This window comes from Ranitomeya variabilis, chromosome 2, assembly GCF_051348905.1.
Source record: "Ranitomeya variabilis isolate aRanVar5 chromosome 2, aRanVar5.hap1, whole genome shotgun sequence".
NCBI lineage: Eukaryota > Metazoa > Chordata > Amphibia > Anura > Dendrobatidae > Ranitomeya > Ranitomeya variabilis.
This window is the reverse complement of record NC_135233.1, coordinates 1091785659-1091811052: the sequence shown is the minus strand read 5'-3', so window position 1 is coordinate 1091811052 and position 25394 is coordinate 1091785659. Positions and strand designations below refer to the sequence as shown.

At 43.9% G+C, this 25394-nt stretch overlaps 1 protein-coding gene across 1 annotated transcript in view; it reads right to left on the bottom strand.

The window, feature by feature from the left end:
* NCOA1 (nuclear receptor coactivator 1) overlaps window positions 1–25154 on the bottom strand; it is a 313199-nt gene extending 288045 nt beyond the window's left edge. Inside the window, exon 1 of the mRNA XM_077291759.1 lies at window positions 25019–25154. The gene's annotated coding sequence lies outside the window, so the exon portion shown is untranslated. The remainder of the gene's footprint in view (window positions 1–25018) is intronic.
* Window positions 25155–25394: the final 240 nt, after the last annotated feature.

Here is a 25394-nt window from a genome sequence, read left to right as displayed (position 1 = left end):
TATCTCTGTATACAGGGAGCTCCCCCTAGTGGTGGCTGCAGACAGGATCCTATCATGTATCTCTGTATACAGGGAGCTCCCCCTAGTGGTGGCTGCAGACAGAATCTTATCATGTATCTCTGTATACAGGGAGCTCCCCCTAGTGGTGACTGCAGACAGGATCTTATCACGTATCTCTGTATACAGGGAGCTCCCCCTAGTGGTGGCTGCAGACAGGATCTTATCATGTATCTCTGTATACAGAGAGCTCCCCCTAGTGGTGGCTGCAGACAGGATCTTATCATGTATCTCTATACAGGGAGCTCCCCCTAGTGGTGGCTGCAGACAGGATCTTATCATGTATCTCTGTATACAGGGAGCTCCTCCTAGTGGTGGCTGCAGACAGGATCTTATCATGTCTCTCTGTATACAGGGAGCTCCCCCTAGTGGTGGCTGCAGACAGGATCTTATCATGTATCTCTGTATACAGAGAGCTCCCCCTAGTGGTGGCTGCAGACAGGATCTTATCATGTATCTCTATACAGGGAGCTCCCCCTAGTGGTGGCTGCATACAGGATCTTATCATGTATCTCTGTATACAGGGAGCTCCTCCTAGTGGTGGCTGCAGACAGGATCTTATCACGTATCTCTGTATACAGGGAGCTCCCCCTAGTGGTGACTGCAGACAGGATCTTATCATGTATCTCTGTATACAGAGAGCTCCCCCTAGTGGTGGCTGCAGACAGGATCTTATCATGTATCTCTATACAGGGAGCTCCCCCTAGTGGTGGCTGCAGACAGGATCTTATCATGTATCTCTGTATACAGGGAGCTCCCCCTAGTGGTGACTGCAGACAGGATCTTATCATGTCTCTCTGTATACAGGGAGCTCCCCCTAGTGGTGGCTGCAGACAGGATCTTATCATGTATCTCTGTATACAGGGAGCTCCCCCTAGTGGTGGCTGCAGACAGGATCTTATCATGTATCTCTGTATACAGGGAGCTCCCACTAGTGGTGGCTGCAGACAGGATCTTATCATGTATCTCTGTATACAGGGAGCTCCCACTGGTGGTGACTGCAGACAGCATCTTATCATGTATCTCTGTATACAGGGAGCTCCCCCTAGTGGTGGCTGCTGGTAATCAGAACATTTTCATGTAAGGTTTGAGGCTTTTAGGCTATGTTCACAAGTTGCAGATTTTTGTGCGGATTTCTTCCTTTTTAAGGCTATGTGCACATGTTGCGGATTAGTCTCAGCAATTTTTTGTGTTGGTTCTGCATCTCTTGGCAGTAAACGCAGGTGAGGATTTGACGCGTTTTTTGGGGCGGATTTGCTGCAGTTTACTGCCTTTTTACCCCTGTGGATTTCTATATTGTAATGGGTACAACAACTCTGCAGATCCGCACAAGAGTAGTGACATGCTCCTTCTTTTAATCCGCGGAGTTTTCCGCACCATCAGCACAGTGCTTTTTGTTTCCTATTGATTTACATTGTACTGTAAACCACTGGCGGATCGGCAGTGTGTGCACAGAGCTTTAGACATACGGAACAAAATGAATTAGATTTTTTATTATCTGTTAAATCTTTAATTTCTTAGAGCATCACAAACATTACCATTAACCCTTAACCATTGTAGACCTGTGGCCATGATATTAACCCCTAAACCACTATGGAAGGTCACTATTACTTCTAAACCCACTTCATACACTTGGCAAAGTGAGTGATTATAACCTCTGATTGTCCCCTCAGTGCCCGGAGGGGCTGCGGTCACTGCCCCCAGCCTCTGCTGCTCAGCAGGGTGGCGCTCCTTGCAGGGAGTCGTATCCATCCAATCTCTCCATTCCCGTTCACTGACAGGAAGCAGAGATCTGGATGTGCGCGGAGTATGCGGGATAGTGGCGCGGTGTAGCCGGGGCTGGGTGATCGCCGGGGTCGCGCAGCGCAGTCACTGCTCTCCAGCGGCAGCGATCAAGGGGGTGTGCGCGCAGTGACCAATCAACTGTAGAGAGAGGCGGAGCTATCCGAACACGTGCCTCACCGCCCCGCCCACTAAAGTCCTGCTGGGAGGAATCAGCGCCGCAAACAGCTCGTGGGGATGCAGAGCCGTGTATCCGAGCCCGAGAGCCGAGTATCCGAGCCCGAGATACCCTCTACTGACTGAGCCGTGTATCCAAGCCTGAAATAGCAGTGCATCCGAGCCTAACCGTGCTCAAGCGTGTATCTGTGCCTAGCCTGAGATACTGTATTAACTAAACTGAGCCGTGTATCTAATCCTATGTGATACTGACTGCTGAGCCGTGTATCTAATCCTCTCCTGTGTGATACTGCTGAGCCGTGTATCTAATCCTCTCCTGTGTGATACTGACTGTTGGGCCGTGTATCTAATCCTATCCTGTGATACTGACTGCTGAGCCGTGTATCTAATCCTATCCTGTGTGATACTGACTGCTGAGCCGTGTATCTAATCCTATCCTGTGATACTGACTGCTGAGCCGTGTATCTAATCCTATCCTGTGTGATACTGTCTGTTGGGCCGTGTATCTAATCCTATCCTGTGATACTGACTGCTGAGCCGTGTATCTAATCCTCTCCTGTGTGATACTGTCTGCGGAGACGTGTATCTAATCCTCTCCTGTGTGATACTGTCTGCTGAGCCGTGTATCTAATCCTATCCTGTGTGATACTGTCTGCTGAGCCGTGTATCTAATCCTATCTTGTGTGATACTGACTGCTGAGCTGTGTATCTAATCCTCTCCTGTGTGATACTGTCTGCTGAGCCGTCTATCTAATCCTCTCCTGTGTGATACTGTCTGCTGAGCCGTGTATCTAATCCGATCCTGTGTGATCCTGACTGCTGAGCCGTGTATCTAATCCTATCCTGTGTGATACTGACTGCTGAGCCGTGTATCTAATCCTCTCCTGTGTGATACTGTCTGCTGAGCCGTGTATCTAATCCTCTCCTGTGTGATACTGTCTGCTGAGCCGTGTATCTAATCCTATCCTGTGTGATCCTGACTGCTGAGCCGTGTATCTAATCCTATCCTGTGTGATACCGACTGCTGAGCCGTGTATCTAATCCTATCCTGTGTGATACCGACTGCTGAGCCGTGTATCTAATCCTATCCTGTGTGATACCGACTGCTGAGCCGTGTATCTAATCCTATCCTGTGTGATACCGACTGCTGAGCCGTGTATCTAATCCTATCCTGTGTGATCCTGACTGCTGAGCCGTGTATCTAATCCTCTCCTGTGTGATACTGTCTGCTGAGCTGTGTATCTAATCCTACCCTGTGTGATACTGTCTGCTGAGCCGTGTATCTAATCCTCTCCTGTGTGATACTGACTGCTGAGCCGTGTATCTAATCCTCTCCTGTGTGATACTGACTGCTGAGCCGTGTATCTAATCCTCTGCTGTGTGATACTGACTGCTGAGCCGTGTATCTAATCCTATGCTGTGTGATACTGTCTGCTGAGCCGTGTATCTAATCCTCTCCTGTGTGATACTAACTGCTGAGCCATGTATCTAATCCTCTCCTGTGTGATACTGACTGCTGAGCCGTGTATCTAATCTTATCCTGTGTGATACTGTCTGCTGAGCCGTGTATCTAATCTTATCCTGTGTGATACTGTCTGCTGAGCCGTGTATCTAATCCTACCCTGTGTGATACTGTCTGCTGAGCCGTGTATCTAATCCTCTCCTGTGTGATGTCTGATTATCCATTGTATCTAATCTCATTTAGTGTGATACCTTCAGAGCTGATCACGTGATTCAGTCTCAGGCCACCAGTCAGGACTACAACCCCCATCATGTAATTGGGGGACACATTGCAGTTGCTGTATCTAAGCCCAGCAGCAGATGTGATACCGGCTCATGTCTGTGCTTTCGCTGGATTAGCTGAGTTGTGGATACGGAAGGGTTAAACATTCTGTTCCCCTCTTCGGTGTGTTTGCCGCAGCGGAGACGTCATTTGTGGGGAGACGTTTTGGCTTTTGAGCGCGGATCCGTCAGTGACAAGGAGTTACAGAGGGGAGCGCAGCTCCGGAGCACTGCACACACGAAATGGAACGCCTTCAAAGCCGCCAACTAGGACAATATTATATTCGTGGTCATTGGGGGAATTTGGGAGGCTCAGGGTTCATCTGACGCTATCGAAAAATTAACATCGGGGAGTTTACATTTCAGATATGGCACAAACCTGCATGACGGCGACGTTCACACGGACCAGATCTGAAGTGTGGCTACAAGTTGCAGCGAGTTCTTCAGAACTTTAGAAGGAGTTGTAAAAGTAATAAGACATTTCGGGTAGATACAAGTTTCTGGGGGGGTTTTTACGTCACTTTAAAATTGACCCCAAACATTGTAACAGGGAACTGACCCTGCCCAACGACGGCTCCGCGCAGCTCCGCGGGGGTCGGAGTGTCATCGACAGCCAATCACCGAGCACGCTGGACCTGGGGAGGGCGATATTTTCCAACATTTGGTATCCACTTTAAACCCCTTTAAATACACTTTTTTTACTTTTTTGCTAAGGTCGCCCTTGTAGTTAATTTTTTAAATTTTTTTTTGCAACTTTGTATAACAAAAAGTCACATATTGCACTAGAATGTTGCAACATTTGTGCAAAAGTTTATGGCGTACATAAAATAATTCAACTTTTTGCAACTTTTTTTTTTTTTTTTTCAAGTCTTAAATGATGGATCGGCTGCAAACAGCTGGAAATTCCAAACTCCTTTCACAATGCTGAAGCTAACTGTAGCAACTGTATTATTCTGTTGCTGCCACTTTTATAGTTTGTTCACAAGATACATTTGCATTTTTTTTTCTTTCCCCCCCCCCCCCCCCCCCCATGATTTTCAGAAATCCGGGTAAAATTGCGTTTCTTTTTTAGCAATTTAAAAAAAAAAAAAAAAGGAATGTGAATGTATTTAAAAATTGCATAAATGGTAACACCCCTTTTATTTTTGCAGCATTATGAAGCCAGACTTGCAGTCAGCACTTAGGCTGTGTTCTCCTGTTTTTCTTTTTTGTAGATTTTCCTTATAGCTAGGAATACATAACATTGGCGATGATCACAGCAGCATTATTCCTAGAACCTGGTGTTGCAGATCCGTTAAGTTACTCAAGCTTAGAAGTTTTTCACACTTTTCTGAAACTAAGTTTTAGGTGATTGCATTAAAAAAACAAAAAAAACAAAAAAAAACACCCCCAGACTTCAGTCCTTTGACTATGACATTTTAGCTGCTTGCTGATCTGAACAATGTGATACACATGGTACTGCTAAATATCACTATGACCCCCACCCATGGATGGCACCATAGAGAAAGGCTGGGGGTCTCACCACTGCAGGGTCAGAAGGAAACACCAACTTCACATACACCCTGGCTCTGATTAATTGTATCTCTGGGCGATAAAGGAAAAATGTTTAGCAACATTGTAACAACCTAAGAGTAAACATCTTGTTGGCCGCCTGCAGCTTCCCTTGGCCACTGACTACTTCCTTCATACATCAGCTGCTGCCTTCAGGATACAGCAAAGTGCTAATAAGTAAATATATATAATCCTGATTCACTACAAGGAGAGAAATGACATGTCAGACAGCGGGACGGATGAACACGACACTTAGAGCTGTGCATGGAGTTCCCCTTTAAGTAACTGTGCAGTATAACAGTTCTGTAGGTTCCATAATAAGGAGGCCTCTGGTTGTGCAGATTCAGCTAATAAAATGCAGAGACCCCAGGACTGATCCTAACAAGAGAATATAAACCACTGCAGCCAATTAGGATCACTTCTACTTCCAGCTTTATTAGGGGCTCCAACAAAGCCCTGACCTGGGCCCCTGCATAATATGCCCATTAGTCAAGTAACATTAGGCTGTAGAACTGCGTCTAGCGAAGCACGAATAAGGGCCCGTTCACACTAGCTACAAACAATCAGGAGAGTGGACAATGCCTCCTCACTTGTCATCCGTACAAAATCCGCTTTTATCCTGCAGCTATTAATCTTTTACAGTTTCCTGTTACAGAACTCAAATGTATCCACAAGAATCGGATGTTATAAAACGGCTGCTGGTCTAGATGAGCTGCACCCCACAATGTACAAGAGAGGAGCACTCACTATTCTGCTGGTGCAGTGACTGTGTGCATACATTACATTACTGATCCTGAGTTACCTCCTGTATTATACTCCAGAGCTGCACTCACTATTCTGCTGGTGTAGTCACTGTGTACATACATTACATTACTGATCCTGAGTTACCCCCTGTATTATACCCCAGAGCTGCACTCACTATTCTGCTGGTGCAGTCACTGTGTACATACATTACATTACTGATCCTGAGTTACATCCTGTATTATACTCCAGAGCTGCACTCACTATTCTGCTGGTGCAGTCACTGTGTACATACATTACATTACTGATCCTGAGTTACATCCTGTATTTTACTCCAGAGCTGCGCTCACTATTCTGCTGGTGCAGTCACTGTGTACATACATTACATTACTGATCGTGAGTTACATCCTGTATTATACCCCAGAGCTGCACTCACTATTCTGCTGGTGCAATCACTGTGTACATACATTATATTACTGATCCTGAGTTACATCCTGTATTATACTCCAGAGCTGCACTCACTATTCTGCTGGTGCAGTCACTGTGTACATACATTACATTACTGCTCCTGAGTTACATCCTGTATTATACCCCAGAGCTGCACTCACTATTCTGCTGGTGCAATCACTGTGTACATACATTATATTACTGATCCTGAGTTACATCCTGTATTATCCTCCAGAGCTGCACTCACTATTCTGCTGGTGCAGTCACTGTGTACATACAGTACATTACATTACTGATCCTGAGTTACATCCTGTATTATACTCCAGAGCTGCACTCACTATTCTGCTGGTGCAGTCACTGTGTACATACAGTACATTACATTACTGATCCTGAGTTACATCCTGTATTATACCACAGAGCTGCACTCACTATTCTGCTGGTGCAGTCACTGTGTACATACATTACATTACTGATCCTGAGTTACCTCCTGTATTATACTCCAGAGCTGCACTCAGTAATGCCGCTTATCTCAATTCAGTTCGACTGAACGGAGCTGCAATACCAGACAGAACCTTTAGACACGGGGTGGCGCTGTTTTTCCACTCTTCAGCCTCGGGAGGCCTACGTCCACTATTCATTGAATAGAGTGAAAAACTACAGCAATGACTGGCACAAGGCTAAGAGGACGAGAGAAGATATTGGGGTGGCGGGAACATTGGGGGCAGATAGCTGTGTCCTGCGGTCCCGGTTCTCGGTAATGGCGGCGGTCCGGGCAGCACATGGGCCTGGTTACATAACATGAGATAATGCAGAGCCGCTTACAGTATCTGTTACACAACACAGCCGCAGGAGGGGCGCACACTGTACGCTGCGCATTAACCCCTGCGCTCCGCAGCTGCTGCCACGCTCTCCACTTTATACCACAGAGAACAATCCGATCACTATGGAAACTTCACGGGTCATTATTCTAAGTGTGGAAATCCGGCAGCTGCACTACGGCGACCAGATAATAGGGCGACAAAAAACACCCCAAAACATATTTAATAATAATTGAATACCGCCAAGTAGTGCACAAGTGCGCAGCTTTTGTGGTGAATCTCGAGTGGTGGGAGAAGACTCCGCTTACTGAGGTTCTGAACATCAGGGCACCAGGTCAGAGCCCCGGAGCAGCTCGGACCATGTCGGCGTGACCGCGCTTTACGCAGCTGTCCGATCCATGGAATTGGCGCCTGATAATCCCACGTGTCACTGTGGAAGAAAAGAATCAGCGAATCCCGCAGAGGAGAAAAAAAAAAAAACACGACAAAGACAATACAGCTGTGCAGGCGAGATAAATAAACCCGTCACCAGGGCCAAAAGCGCCACATGGTGTGCTCCAGAAGGGGCCGAGCTCAGGGGACGGCTGCCCCTAGTGGGCACAGCTAGATGTCACCCACAATACAACAAATGTTCATATCGGGAAAGTATCAAGATATAGAAAGATTAATAAATATTTAGAACAGCAGTAAAGGCAAGAAACACTCTGGACGGCACTGCTAATGAGGGCATTCTGGAGGGTACTAGTGATGGGAGCTCTCTGGACGGCACTGCTAATGAGGGCATTCTGGAGGGTACTAGTGATGGGAGCACTCTGGACGGCACTGCTAATGAGGGCATTCTGGAGGGTACTAGTGATGGGAGCACACTGGACGGCACTGCTAATGAAGGCATTCTGGAGGGTACTAGTGATGGGAGCACTCTGGACGGCACTGCTAATGAGGGCATTCTGGAGGGTACTAGTGATGGGAGAACTCTGGACAGCACTGCTAATGAGGGCATTCTGGAGGGTACTAGTGATGGGAGAACTCTGGACGGCACTGCTAATGAGGGCATTCTGGAGGGTACTAGTGATGGGAGCACTCTGGACGGCACTGCTAATGAGGGCATTCTGGAGGGTACTAGTGATGGGAGCACTCTGGACGGCACTGCTAATGAGGGCATTCTGGAGGGTACTAGTGATGGGAGCACACTGGACGGCACTGCTAATGAAGGCATTCTGGAGGGTACTAGTGATGGGAGCACTCTGGACGGCACTGCTAATGAGGGCATTCTGGAGGGTACTAGTGATGGGAGAACTCTGGACAGCACTGCTAATGAGGGCATTCTGGAGGGTACTAGTGATGGGAGAACTCTGGACGGCACTGCTAATGAGGGCATTCTGGAGGGTACTAGTGATGGGAGCACTCTGGACGGCACTGCTAATGAGGGCATTCTGGAGGGTACTAGTGATGGGAGCACTCTGGACAGCACTGCTAATGAGGGCATTCTGGAGGGTACTAGTGATGGGAGAACTCTGGACGGCACTGCTAATGAGGGCATTCTGGAGGGTACTAGTGATGGGAGCACTCTGGACAGCACTGCTAATGAGGGCATTCTGGAGGGTACTAGTGATGGGAGCACTCTGGACGGCACTGCTAATGAGGGCATTCTGGAGGGTACTAGTGATGGGAGCTCTCTGGACGGCACTGCTAATGAGGGCATTCTGGAGGGTACTAGTGATGGGAGCACTCTGGACGGCACTGCTAATGAGGGCATTCTGGAGGGTACTAGTGATGGGAGCACTCTGGACGGCACTGCTAATGAGGGCATTCTGGAGGGTACTAGTGATGGGAGCACACTGGACGGCACTGCTAATGAGGGCATTCTGGAGGGTACTAGTGATGGGAGCACTCTGGACAGCACTGCTAATGAGGGCATTCTGGAGGGTACTAGTGATGGGAGCACTCTGGACAGCACTGCTAATGAGGGCATTCTGGAGGGTACTAGTGATGGGAGCTCTCTGGATGACACTGCTAATGAGGGCATTCTGGAGGGTACTAGTGATGGGAGCACTCTGGACAGCACTGCTAATGAGGGCATTCTGGAGGGTACTAGTGATGGGAGCACTCTGGACAGGCACTGCTAATGAGGGCATTCTGGAGGGTACTATTGATGGGAGCACTCTGGACGGCACTGCTAATGAGGGCATTCTGGAAGGTACTAGTGATGGGAGCACTCTGACCAGCACTGCTAATGAGGGCATTCTGGAGGGTACTAGTGATGGGAGCACTCTGGATGGCACTGCTAATGAGGGCATTCTGGAGGGTACTAGTGATGGGAGCTCTCTGGACGGCACTGCTAATGAGGGCATTCTGGAGGGTACTAGTGATGGGAGCACTCTGGACGGCACTGCTAATGAGGGCATTCTGGAGGGTACTAGTGATGGGAGCACTCTGGACGGCACTGCTAATGAGGGCATTCTGGAGGGTACTAGTGATGGGAGCTCTCTGGACGGCACTGCTAATGAGGGCATTCTGGAGGGTACTAGTGATGGGAGCACTCTGGACGGCACTGCTAATGAGGGCATTCTGGAGGGTACTAGTGATAGGAGCACTCTGGACGGCACTGCTAATGAGGGCATTCTGGAGAGTACTAGTGATGGGAGCACTCTGCAGGACACTGCTAATGAGGGCATTCTGGAGGGTACTAGTGATGGGAGCTCTCTGGACGGCACTGCTAATGAGGGCATTCTGGAGGGTACTAGTGATGGGAGCACTCTGGACGGCACTGCTAATGAGGGCATTCTGGAGGGTACTAGTGATGGGAGCACTCTGGACGGCACTGCTAATGAGGGCATTCTGGAGGGTACTAGTGATGGGAGCACTCTGGATGACACTGCTAATGAGGGCATTCTGGAGAGTACTAGTGATGGGAGCACTCTGGATGACACTGCTAATGAGGGCATTCTGGAGGGTACTAGTGATGGGAGCACTCTGGACGGCACTGCTAATGAGGGCATTCTGGAGGGTACTAGTGATGGGAGCACTCTGGATGGCACTGCTAATGAGGGCATTCTGGAGAGTACTAGTGATGGGAGCACTCTGGACGGCACTGCTAATGAGGGCATTCTGGAAGGTACTAGTGATGGGAGCTCTCTGGACGGCACTGCTAATGAGGGCATTCTGGAGGGTACTAGTGATGGGAGCACTCTGGACGGCACTGCTAATGAGGGCATTCTGGAAGGTACTAGTGATGGGAGCTCTCTGGACGGCACTGCTAATGAGGGCATTCTGGAGGGTACTAGTGATGTACAGGAGAGCACTCTCGATATCACTGTATATGAGAACACTCTCGATATCACTGTATATGAGAGCACTCTCGATATCACTGTATATGAGAGCACTCTGGATATCACTTTATATGAGAACACTCGATATCACTGTATATGAGAGCACTCTGGATATCACTGTATATGAGAACACTCTGGATATCACTGTATATGAGAGCACTCTGTCTATCACTGTATATGAGAGCACTCGATATCACTGTATATGAGAACACTCTCGATATCACTGTATATGAGAGCACTCGATATCACTGTATATGAGAACACTCTCGATATCACTGTATATGAGAGCACTCTGGATATCACTGTATATGAGAGCACACTATATGGTACTGTAAGTGGAGCACTTAAGCTGCAACTACATTAAAGTGAGCACTAAGGCACTGATAATAGGAGAGAGGTGTCTGGTGTCATTTACGGTACACCCTGTATGGCGCTGCTATTGCGGCCCTCCTGGGAGCACTCTGACACTCCAGTTGGGAGCACTCTAAATAGCATTAATTAAGGCTATACTTTTGTATTGTTGCTTCACGGTCAGTCTCTGAGGACGTGACTTGTATCTAGAGGCAGAGTGGCTTATTGGCATGCCACGTGGCACTCAGCACTTATGCCCCTGCTATACCTTTGACGAGTGCACCTGCAGCACCTCTTTTCCCGTCTTCCCTCACAAGGGGCATGAGACACCTAGTGGCAGGAACGTGCAGGGCACCGAGCAGGGGGGACGGGGTGATAGGTGATACCCTGCGTGTGCTTTCCATGCCCCCGTGTAAGCCCGGATTCAGGCGTTACATGGCAGGCTGCCGCATTCCTAATAAAGCGCTGCACGCTGCCGCTATGTTCACGGCTATTATTAGACGACGCTGCATTTTGATACAGCGTTAATTAATTGGCAGCCGACGCTCCGCTGGGAGGCATCCAGATAATTATTCCGAGCTTCGTTTTGTGGTTGGGTACATATCCCAGCAGCGTATAGAATTACCTGATCTCATTATACAACCATCCGTGAAATCCAGGCAAAAGCCTGGAGCTCCTCGCATCCGATCACTTGTGCACAGGCTGAGAAAGTCCTTTTATCCAAAAATATTATATAGGTTTTTCCATGAACGTCTGATAATCCAAAACAGATAATATTCCATTTAATGCCCAATTAAATTTTTTTTTAAAAAGAAACTTCCTAGTTTGGCTTTCTATAATTAGAAAATATCTCATAGGTTTCAATATTTAGAAATGTAATATTATAACATTTAAGGAGTACTGCCCCTTTAAAAGAATCCTGCAAGCAAAATTGATACAATTTGTCATGCCTTGTGCTCAGCTTCAAGGGGAGGAGCCTGGCACAGGGATGATGTGATTGGTGTTCTCCCAAGTGAAGCTCCGCCCCCTGCACTAGATACAAAACATTCCATCAGTTTTACCTTTAATAAGATTGTTTATTTAAAGGGATACCTTTAGAAAAAAAAAGACTTGCCTTTTCTTTTTTACCCCCCCTAAAGAAAAATGCCATTAGAGTATATGCACCCAAATTAAAAGTGAATAGAACCTAGTAAAAGACAGGTAAAGGCGTCTCTGTAATGTAAAACGTCCTCTGTAAGGAAAGTCTCATTTGTCAGACTCCTTTATTTTTTGTTTTTTGGCACTTTGCAGAAAGGTATCTGAACCAGTGGGACCCATTTAATGGTATTATACTCAATAACAATTTGGAAGGAGTTCCCCTTTAATGCTAATTAGCGTATCACTAAGCCGTCCCACTTTTAAAGATACAGTCCCTTTTTATTACACTTTTTAATGCAGATTTGTCCATCAATTGCTTAGCCTGATAACGTCTTACTTTCAGGTACTGCTGTAACTCTGTGTCCTTCCTTTCCCCACATGACATGGGAGGATAGATGACTGTGAGCAGTGAGTAATGGGACACTGCGCAGTGCCGGAGCCCAGAGATCGGGATGATTAATTATCTGCTCTCACCCCTGACTATTATTAGATGCAATGATTTACAGCAGGCAGGCTGCGGATTATGGATGTAGCAGAGCCGAGTTTGTCATTTTCTATAACTCCTGGTGGTATTTGTCTGTGACGGCTGTGCTCTCCTATAGGAACCAAAGGCATCAGACAGCTCCAGAAATGACCACGGCTCATTACAGAAACAGGCGCAAAGCTAAACCTGATCAGGTAATAGATAGATAGATATAGATAGACAGATAATACATAGAGGATAGATAGATAATAGATAGATACATAATAAATAGAGATGATAGATAGATGATAGACAGATAGACAGATGATAAAGAGATAATAGATAGATAATAGATAGATAGATAGAAAGATAGATAATAGATAGATAGATAATAGATAGATAGATAGATAATAGATAGATAATAGATAGATAGATAATAGATAGATAATAGATAGAGAGATAATAGATAGATAGATAATAAATAGATGATATATAGATAATAAATAGATGATAGATAATAGATAATAAATAGATGATAGATAATAGATAATAAATAGATGATAGATAATAAATAGATGATAGATAATCCACAGACAGATATTATGTCGGCACGCGGTGTCTGGAGTTGCGCATCTCTGAATATACAGAACATTTGTTGGACGTGAGCGCGGTTGTTGCCGGCGGTTACATATACGACATATATACGGTCGCTGCTCATCTGCAGCACTCGGGTTGTCACGGTAACTAATTATTCATATACTGTAATAAACAAAGGAAAAGTCAGGAAATCTCAGAATAATTCTACAACTTAGACGCCATAAATCAGCTTCTTGTTACGCAGCGGCCTGTGTGATCTATGGGTGCGGCGTGGGGCATGTGGTATAACAATGCGCCCACCACACCTTATAAATGATTACTTTAACCCCGAATTGACCTCCCCTCCACCATTTCTTTAAAGAGATTAGTCCAGGATCAGAAATGGCTGCTGTCTCGTAAAAACAGCGCCACACTTGTCTGCATGGTGAAATGTGGAATGGCAGCCCTGTCTCTTTCACTTGCACAGGTGTCTTCTGCAGATACGTACCAAAAGAAGAAAAACGCCACAATGCAAACATATACTGCCCACAAAACAACATTATATACAATCATATAGTACCAAAATAATACCCCCATACCCTGCCAAAATAAAGCTGCTACAATGCCCCCTTAACAGTTACATAAAATCATATCCTGCCCAGAAAATAACAGCGCACATTGCCAAAATAAAACCCACACAGAGTTTTCTACAGTCGTATGGTACCCAGATAATGGCAACAAACAAGGCAAAAATAATACCGCCACACTAGTCAGATAAGACAATTACATAAACTCATCTAGTGTCCACATAATACCACCACCGAATGCAGAAAACAAAAACATCACAAAAGCCTAAAAACAGATTATTATTATTAATAATAATAATAGCAACACAAAGTGCCAATATACAACTGCTACAATACCCCCATAACAGAGATACATAAAACTAAAGCGCACCAATAATATGACCATACAAAAACTTGCCATAATACTTACGCAACAGCATTACATAATGCAAAGGCAGAAATTGCACAAATACCTCCAAGTACTGCAAAAATAAAACCGCCATAAGTCACTCACATAACAGATTTATTTATTTAAAATCATATAGTGTTCAAATAATGAAAACAAGCCACAATATCTGTAGAACAGAGTAATAAAGTTATACAGTGTTTAATTAATACCGTCACACACACTACCGAAATAAAACTGCTACAATACCTCCATAACAGAGATATCAAATCACAAAGTGCACAAATAATATGATTGTACACTGGCAAAACAACATTCCCATAATAATTACATAACAGAGTTGTGAACCACTGGGGTCCAATTGACCCCCGTATAGTGAGATCCTGTATACAACCCTGGGGGGCGGTATTATCATTTGGGCCCCCGTCAGTGTAGGTGTATATATTTTTACGGTAGAATGGGCTCGCCATAAACTTTACACGTTGTATATCCCCGTTCCATCATTTTCAGCAGTGAAAACCTCGGGGGTATAGGTAGAATCCACAGCTCGTCCCCGGAGGCCGATAGGAATCATATTAGACGGTGTAAATGTTACCGCTGAAAGAAAACCCACAGGATTCTGCCCTAAATCTCCGAGCGACAATTACCCGACATCCGCAAATGAGAAACTGTTGAAGGAGAAAACACGATGCTAATATAAGAATCACACAGCGAAGGGTTAACGGCCGTTATTAATGGAGAACAAGAACTTTCTGCGGAGCACGGGGTAAGGTGAAGATCAGCCAGAATAAGCCCCGCACCTCCCTGCCCACCCTGTGCGGGGCAAAGCTTGGGCTCTGTTCAGGGAAAATCTGTCACTAGTCTGAACATATTAATTATGGAAAAGCAAAACAAAAACCAGAGGTGGAGAGAGATGTCACCTCCAAGGCGGGGGTCACATAAAGTTATAAATCTCATCATGTGCGGAATTTACCTAATGAAAAAATGGTAATAATAGTTCAGCTCCATAATATTAACCATAGGAGCAGTATTATAGTAGTTATATTATTGTACATAGGAGCAGTATTATAGTAGTTATATTCTTGTACATAGGGGCAGTATTATGGTAGTTATATTCTTGTATATAGGGGGCAGTATTATAGTAGTTATATTCTTGTACATAGGAGCAGTATTATAGTAGTTATATTATTGTACATAGGAGCAGTATTATAGTAGTTATATTCTTGTATATAGGAGCAGTATTATAGTAGTTATATTCCTGTACATAGGGGGCAGTATTATAGTAGTTATATTCTTGTACATAGGGGCAGTATTATAGTAGTTATATTATTGTATATAGGAGCAGTATTATAGTAGTTATATTCTTGTACATAGGAGCAGTATTATAGTAGTTATATTCTTGTACATAGGAGCAGTATTATAGTAGTTATATTCTTGTACATAGGAGCAGTATTATAGTAGTTATATTCTTGTACATAGGGGCAGTATTATAGTAGTTATATTCTTGTACATAGGAGCAGTATTATAGTAGTTATATTCCTATATATAGGGGCAGTATTATAGTAGTTATATTCTTGTATATAGGAGCCAGTATTATAGTAGTTATATTCTTGTATATAGGAGCAGTATTATAGTAGTTATATTCCTATATATAGGGGCAGTATTATAGTAGTTATATTCTTGTATATAGGAGCAGTATTATAGTAGTTATATTCCTATATATAGGGGCAGTATTATAGTAGTTATATTCTTGTATATAGGAGCAGTATTATAGTAGTTATATTCTTGTATATAGGAGCAGTATTATAGTAGTTATATTCCTATATATAGGGGCAGTATTATAGTAGTTATATTCTTGTATATAGGAGCAGTATTATAGTAGTTATATTCTTGTATATAGGAGCAGTATTATAGTAGTTATATTCTTGTATATAGGAGCAGTATTATAGTAGTTATATTCTGGTACATAGGGGCAGTATTATAATAGTTATATTCTGGTACATAGGGGCAGTATTATAGTAGTTATATTCTTGTACATAGGAGCAGTATTATAGTAGTTATATTCCTGTACATAGGGGGCAGTATTATAGTAGTTATATTCTTGTACATAGGGGGCAGTATTATAGTAGTTATATTCCTGTACATAGGGGCAGTATTATAGTAGTTATATTCTTGTACATAGGAGCAGTATTATAGTAGTTATATTCTTGTACATAGGAGCAGTATTATAGTAGTTATATTCTTGTGCATAGGAGCAGTATTATAGTAGTTATATTCTTGTACATAGGAGCAGTATTATAGTAGCTATATTCTCGTACATATGGGCAGTATTATAGTAGTTATATTATTGTACATAGGGGCAGTATTATAGTAGTTATATTATTACTAAAAGAAGTGGTGCTGAATCATTAATTGGCCATGAGTTATCAACAGGAGACGTGGTGCCGAATCATCCATTGACCATGGGTTGTCACCAGAAGAATTGGAGCAGGATCACTCACTGGCCATTGGTTGTCACCAGACGTGGTTCAATGGGCCATGGGTTGTCACCATCAGAGTGGTACAGGATCTCCCATTAAACGTGTATTTTCACCAGGGCAGTGGACAAGATGTGACAAGCAGGAGGACGCAATAGAAACATTGTTAAAGGAGAGGTCTAGAGTCAAAACCAGGACTCGAATAGCAGGCACTAAGTGAAAAATTAATGGACTGAGCGCAAAGAATTACCTAATATGAAAGCTCAAAATGAGGACTATTAAGATAGAAACAAGAGCAAAAATATTATCATGAGACTATAGAGCGATGAAAATTTCTTTTGAGTAGATCATCAGATCAATGACATCAAGGAATACCAGTTCGGGCACTGGACAGAGGGGTTTATTGGAGCGGAGAGAGCTGTGGTCACCAGTGGAGCCACCTCCCGGAGAATGGTGAGAAGATTAACAACGTGATCAGGGCAGTACCATAACGTATAATAAGAACTTTGTGGGGCTTTTAGCCCTCGGGTCGGATTCACATCATGCATTAAGGAGCTGTGTTGGTTTAAAAAAAATAATAATCCAATTTCCTCAATCAATGAAGATTGCTATCTCTCCAGCCATGGAAAGGTTTCGTGAACCCATCTCCTGGTGAGATCGACCTCATTCCCCTCCTCATACTCCCAGTAGCCAGGAACTAGTATTAGAAGGCTCTTCATCCCGTAGGTTACAGAGTTTCCCTGACGGATAACTCCCCCAGTGACTGTGTACATGGACGCCACCATGGAAAAAATAAAAAATATATTTATTGCTTAAAAGACAATGCAAAAGCATTACGGAACTAATTGGAAGGTCCCGATTTAGGGACCTGGAAAAATTGGCCAATTTCCCAAGGTTCCCTTTCTAACAAGTCTCAACGACTTGACTCTTAAGACCAAAGTGTGATGAGCCAACACAACCCTCCACCACTACGGACTTCACCATTGTCCCCTTCAGTGCCAAAGGCCAAAAGGGACTTTACCACAAACTTCCATACTTTTAGGCACTGTATGTCGGTATTATTTGGACTCTGAATGGCAGTTCTTTTAAACAAGTAGCATAATTTTGTGTGCACTTTATGACGTCTTATGTGGCCACTGCATGATCTTATTATTTGGACAACATATAGGCATTGTATAGCGGCATTATTGGAGCAAAGAATGGCAGAATTGTGTGTGATTTATATGGCAGTATTATATGGTCACTATGTGATCTTATTTCTTGGATGCTGTATGGAAATAATATTTATGTACTGTATTTTGGTATTATCTGGATATTGTAAGGAGGAACAATTTAGGCATTGTATGGCAGCATTACATGCTATCTAAATCGTAGTATTATGTGGCCACTATATAGTATTGTTTGAATACTTTATAGGAATAGGTTTTAGGTACTATTTGTATAGTGATGTAAAAATACTTTTGGCACTGCATGGCGGCATTTTTGCTGTACTCTTATTATATGGCCATTATATACAATGCTCAAAAAATAAAGGGAACACTAAAATCCCACATCCTAGATATCACTGAAACATAGCACTTGCAAATTTTTATTCATTGCATAGCAGGGTGGATAAAAATCAATGTTTTTTTAAAAAAATCAAAAAAATCGGATTTTTTTGATTTAAATCGGATTTTTTTGATTTAAATCGGATTTTTTTCAATAAACTGCTTTTTGAGGAAAATATTTTACCATCCAAAGGTTCTTCCATCATGAGATAAAGCTGAGTTGTTTAACTCAGTAGAATAAAGGCTGTATATGTGTAACATTCACAATGCCATGCTCTTCCAGAGGTTTCTGTAGGATGCTGACTATCCAACAAGTTTGGGCATGTCAACTGAATGGAAAAAGAAACTAAACCAAAAGTGAAACCAAGCTAGAAGTGTGGAATTAAAGGGGCAGTATGAACAAAATGTGGAGGCTATTAATAGTTTATACAATTAAGACATGCTGCTTTTAAACACCTACCTATTGCCATATAGTAAAACAAAAAAGATTTTTACTTACTTTGGGGTCCTCCCCTCACCCTGGCGTTAGATCGTTGCCCCTAGTTTCGTCCATGTAACTATGGGCGCACATGCGCACTGCTCTCACTTCTCATTTTAATCGTGATTTATATTAAAAAAAACCTTTTGATTTAAATCAGTGATTTAAATCATGATTAAAATCATGATTTAAATCGATCCGATTTAAATAGAAAAAAATCTTTTGATTTAAATCGTGATTTAAATCATGATTTAAATCGGCGTGATTTAAATCAATCCACCCTGTTGCATAGTGGAATGAGTTCAGAACAATAAAACAATTATCAATGTAAATCAAAATGAATATCCCATGGAGGTCTGGATTTGGAATGATACTCAAAATCAAAGTGGAAAATCAAATTACAGGCTGATCCAACTTCAGTGGAAATGTCTCATGACAAGGAAAAGATGCTCAGTAGTGTGTGTGGCCTCCACGTGCCTGTATGACCTCCCTACAACGTCTGGGCATGCTCCTGATGAGGCGGCGGATGGTCTCCTGAGGGATCTCCTCCCAGACCTGGACTAAAGCACCCACCAACTCCTGGACAGTCTGTGGTGCAATGTGACGTTGGTGGATGGAACGAGACATGATGCCCCAGATGTGTTCAATCGGATTCAGGTCTGGGGAACGGGCGGGCCAGTCCATAGCTTCAATGCCTTCATCTTGCAGGAACTGCTGACACACTCCAGCCACATGAGGTCTGGCATTGTCCTGCATTAGGAGGAACCCAGGGCCAACCGCGCACCAGCATATGGTCTGACAAGGGGTCAGGCTGCCTCTGGCGAGCGCATGGAGGGCAGTGCGGCCCTCCAAAGAAATACCACCCCTCACCATTACTGACCCACTACCAAGCCGGTCATGCTGAAGGATGTTGCAGGCAGCAGATCGCTCTCCACGGCGTCTCCAGACTGTCACGTCTGTCACATGTTCTCAGTGTGAACCTGCTTTCATCTGTGAAGAGCACAGGGTGCCAGTGGAGAATTTGCCAATCCTGGGGTTCTGTGGCAAATGCCAAGCGTCCTGCACAGTGTTGGGCTGTGAGCACAACCCCCATCTGTGGACATCTGGCACTCAGACCATCCTCATGGGGTCGGTTTCTAACCGTTTGTGCAGACACGTGCACATTTGTGGCCTGCTGGAGGTCATTTTGCAGGGCTCTGGCAGTGCTCCTCTTGTTCCTCCTTGCAGAAATGCTGAGGTAGCGGTCCTGCTGCTGGGTTGTTGCCCTCCTACGGCCCCCTCCACATCTCCTGGTGTACTGGCCTGTCTCCTGGTAGCGCCTCCAGCTTCTGGACACTACGCTGACAGACACAGCAAACCTTCTTGCCACAGCTCACATTGATGTGCCATCCTGGATGAGCTGCACTACCTGAGCCACTTGTGTGGGTTGTAGAGTCCGTCTCATGCTACCACGAGTGTGAAAGCACAACCAACATTCAAAAGTGACCAAAACATCAGCCAGAAAGCATTGGTACTGAGATGTGGTCTGTGGTCCCTACCTGCAGAACCACTCCTTTATTGAGGGGGTCTTGATAATTGCCAATAATTTCCATCTGTTGTCTATTCCATTTGCACAACAGCATGTGAAATTGATTGTCAATCAGTGTTGCTTCCTAAGTGGACAGTCTGATTTCACAGAAGTTTGATTTACTTGGAGTTATATTCTGTCGTTTAAGTGTTCCCTTTATGTTTTTGAGCAGTGTAGTTGTGATACTTTATGGAAATATTTCTTCGGTATTTTATGGCGGTATTATCTGAATACTGTAAGGAGGAACAATTCAGGCAGTGCATTAGTGGGGCACTGAATGGCAGCATTGTGTGTGAACTATATGGCAGTAATATGTGGGCACTTTATGGTATTCATATTTAGATACTTTATGGAATTATTTTTAGACATTTTAAGGTGGTATCAATTAGGATTGAAAGATGTTATTTTTTGGCATTGTATGACGATAATTTTTGGAAAGTGCAACTTTTTTTTTTTTTTTTAGGAACTATACGGTAGTAATATATGGCTACTATGTGGTATTCTTATATATATTATGGAAATATTTTTAGGTATTTTAAGGTGGTATGAATTAGAAATGAAAGAGGTAATTTTTTGGCATTGTATGATGATAATTTTTGGATGGTGGAACTTTTTTTTTTTTTGTTAGAAACTACATAGCAATAGTAATTGGCTACTCTGTGGGATTATAATTTGGATACTTTATAGAAATATTATTTAGATATAATATGGTGGAATTTTTGGGATACTGTATGGAGTGTCCATTTATTTGTTGCAGTTCATGATCCACTTTCAAAAATTAAAAAAATCCAGCACAAGAAGATGCTAACTGACGTGTTTCGAATGAACAATCAGCTCTTAGTTGTAGCATGATGCTGGTGGTTCTGGTGATGTATTCATGTACTAATAGCAATACTGGCGATGTATTTCTGTACTGCTGGTGGTTCTGGTGATGTATTCATGTACAAATAGCAATACTGGCGATGTATTTCTGTACTGCTGTTGGTTCTGGTGATGTATTCATGTACAAATAGCAATACTGGCGATGTGTTTCTGTACTGCTGGTGGTTCTGGTGATGTATTCATGTACTAATAGCAATACTGGCGATGTATTTCTGTACTGCTGGTGGTTCTGGTGATGTATTCATGTACTAATAGCAATACTGGCGATGTATTTCTGTACTGCTGGTGGTTTTGGTGATGTATTTTTGTATTGATCGTGTTTCTGGGAATGAGCATCTGTGCTGTTATTGGTTCTGATCCTCAGCTCGTTAGCACGTGACTGTAAATGTGCAAAACGCAAATGACGACGACTCAAAGCAGCTTAGGAGCACCGAACTGAACTCTTGCCCCGTGCACCGGGAAACCGAGACAACCTCTGCCACTAGTCTTTATATGCAGCAAATCTTGCAGCTTCTCACATTAACCTGATCACTCAGGAAAATCACTTTACTCTCAGACTATGGAAATTTACTGAAAATAGAAAGTGAGTGTAGAGGGTCACAGACATATCAAATTCTATAAAAAAAGAGAGATAAAGTAAAACAAAACAGGACTGTGTCAGAGTTTACTAAACAGACGATCGGTCACATTTCCACCTTTGTAACTGGATTATCCGCATTGTTGAGGGAGCGGTCGTGCACAGATCTGGAAAGTACAGTGTGGGTCTATAAAGGTAGCGGATTTCTCTAGGTTGCGAAAGACTTATAGCACTGATACCAAGTATGATTTACTGATATATAACACAATATACAGCCCTGTATACTGTATCATTTACATATACGTAGCATCAACGCTCAGCAGGAAAACAAGTCTGTGCAGCAAAAATATGCATACACTCCAACAGAAACATCCAAATAGAGAGTCGATTTATTACTAAAAAATACTGTATATTATTCCAGAGTTCATATAGTGTTACTATGATTTATCTTGAAGGAAAGAATAGGATTTATAGCGTTCTTCAAACATGAAAACTTGCAATACCATTCATGGCCACTATGTGATGTATGGAGAAGAGCCGCCAATGCCTAAGTTTTCTAGCGCTCTTCAATCATGGGAGCTGGCAATACTGTTTGGTTGATTTACAAATGCCCCTTTTTCTCTTTATTGTCCTATTCCCATCATATATGGAGGATAGGTTCTCAAAATATTACAAAACAGTGCACATTATAGGTTGGTGCCAGGTTAAAGGCTTCAAACTGGGTCCGACAAGCTTCATTGTAGCAGATCCTGCAGCCATAGTTATTTAGGTCATTTTCCCCAACCCCATAAAGAGGACATCCAGTGATCGAGATCTTCTGAGATCACATTGATGCTTTTTGAGATCTTGGTCTACTACTAATTTCCAGAATGAAACTTTTTTTTTGAGCGAGAGTTTGAGGAATTAATGTTCTTCAGAACAAAGAGATCCACCAAGTCTTCACCAGCGTCATCTAACCTAGAGACATGAGTGAAGACCAACATGATGGAGTTTTGTTGGATTTATGAAGTAATAGTTAAGAAAAAGATTGATCTGTTCATAGGACTCTTTTATTAAGGAGATCCCCAATTTTATCAGTGAAACCTTTACACAAGGATCTAAGAAGAATCAGAAGATCATTTTTAGTGAATGTACCGTTTATGGCATGGAAGATAAGAAGAACGAGACCGCAAGATGGAGGCTACCAGAAAAAAAGGAGATCTCCCAGACAAGGTGGAAAATCTCCTAGGCAAGGTAGAATCCTACAGGAACCTCGTGAAAAGCAGCAGTCCCTGAAATGTTTCCATGTCTCTCCAATGCTGTTACTACTCTGTCCTAGATCCCGAGCTGTGCACTGCTCCCTCTTCCTGCAGCTGGGTCTCTCCGTTCTTATGCACATTGGGTTGCCATATTCTCTTGAGCTGGGTCAGATGGCGGATGGCTGCCTGAATATTTAAGTAGCTCCTCTGTGACCTTCTCTATAGCCCTTAAATGCTACTCACCCCCACTTGCTAGCTAACTCAGACCTAGTCCTTTTGGCCGTACGGCACAGCTCCTTCATCCTCTGAATTCCTTGCTCTACCTGCATGTGTCTGACCTCTACTGCTGGTAACAGGAACATTTTATACTCTCTGTACATTATGAGGGGCATGCAAGTGCATCACTTGGAGTGAATCTTAGAGAGTACCCTGCTCTACTACATCGCCAGGCTCTGCTGTCTCCCCCTGCTCTACTACATCACCAGGTTCTGCTGTCTCCCCCTGCTCTACTACATCGCCAGGTTCTGCTGTCTCCCTCTGCTCTACTACATCGCCAGGTTCTGCTGTCTACCCCTGCTCTACTACATCACCAGGCTCTGCTGTCTCCCCCTGCTCTACTATATCGCCAGGTTCTGCTGTCTCCCCCTACTACTCTACTACATCGCCAGGCTGTGCTGTCTCCCCCTACTCTACTACATCGCCAGTCTCTGCTACACTGCCACACTGAGCCACTTAATAAATCTAGTGATGCTACATCGCTCTGCTAATCTACATAGATCAATTCTGTTACTCCTCTTCCATTGAGCCTGCTGACTCCCCCTGCTCTACTACATCGCCAGGCTCTGCTGATTCCCCCTGCTCTACTACATTGCCAGGCTCTGCTGTCTCCCCCTGCTCCACTACATTGCCAGGCTCTGCTGTCTCCCCCTACTCTACTACATCGCCAGGCTCCGCTGTCTCCCCCTGCTCTTCTACATCGCCAGCCTCTGCGGTCTCCCCCTACTACTCTACTACATCGCCAGGTTGTGCTGTCTCCCCCTACTCTACTACGTCGCCAGTCTCTGCTACATTGCCACACTGAGCCACTTAATAAACCTAGTGTTGCTACATCGCTCTGCTAATCTACATTGATCGACTCGGTTACTCCTCTTCCATTGAGCCTGCTGGCTCCCCCTGCTCTGCTACATCGCTGGGCTCTGCTTTACCACATACCACTGTTTCACACAGGTCTCTGTGACATAATCTACCTCATTGCTAGGACTACTCTGTTGTGCCACTACATTGACTTTGCATCATCAGGGTCCTCTGACTTCCTACTACTCTACTCTTCTAGCTGCCCCCCATCCTCTACTACCTCTGCTGTTTCAACCTGACCGCCCTGTTGCACCAAGGTCATCTGTCCATGCTGCATTGCAAATGCTTATATGGACCAAAGCTTTTGAGGATCCACCTCACAAGGTGGGACATAAGAGATGTTCTATTATCAGACTGAATCTTTGGCGTCCAGATGCAAATTTATGGGGCGGGACATGAGTGCGCTAAGGGGGCAGTAAGATCAATTTTTTAGTGACTTATCCCATCATAAGTAGGTCTCCTGGTCAGTGATCACCTCCAACTGATGTTGACCCATGTTGGATCTTTGGGGCTTAGTTGTGTATCAGACCCTGTAGGGTTCACTGGTACTTTGTTGGACCAGTCTGACATGGCCAATTAGGACCTCGTTCTATAGTTTTCTGTAGGCTCCAATTATATACGCCAATTATAACACCTTTTCAACAAAGCATAAAAAGTAAGAAAACATCCATCGCAATTTAGTTTTACAATTCTGGAATAACAATGTTTCAAACCGTAACAACAGCAAAAAAAAAACAAAAAACAATAAAAACTCTGATCAGTCATTTTTCAATTACGAAACGAAAATGCTCAATTTTGTGGCGGCAGCGACGGAGCTTGAGGAAGACGTCTGCTCGGTCATGTAATTAATTGTATTCTAGTCCTCGTATTGAATCCGTAGGATCCGGACATGTGAAGAGAACTTTCCGAGAAGCAAAACCGGACTCAGAACTTACCTTTAGCTTTCCGGAACGGCCGATGAACTCATGGGAACGAAGCTGGTCGAGAAATTAACTCGGTGGGGAAACGGTGAGAAGGTGAAGCAGCAGGAAGAAAGCTCATTGATCTCCCATTGAAGGGCTCTAAATGAACGTTTGCGGCAGGAGGTTCTGCATCAATTACCGAGATCTATGGAAGGAAATGAAGAGAAATAAGATAAGAAACGCGTTTCTCGAAACGTCAAAATGCCCAATTACATTAAACAATTAAGTACACTGAGCCAGTATTGACCGGTGTTTGCCCTGACCAACTGGGGCGGTCGATTCTTGAAGGCCCTACCATCGGGAAGTGAATAATATTTTTATGCTACATTTAATAGTGCAGATTAAACTT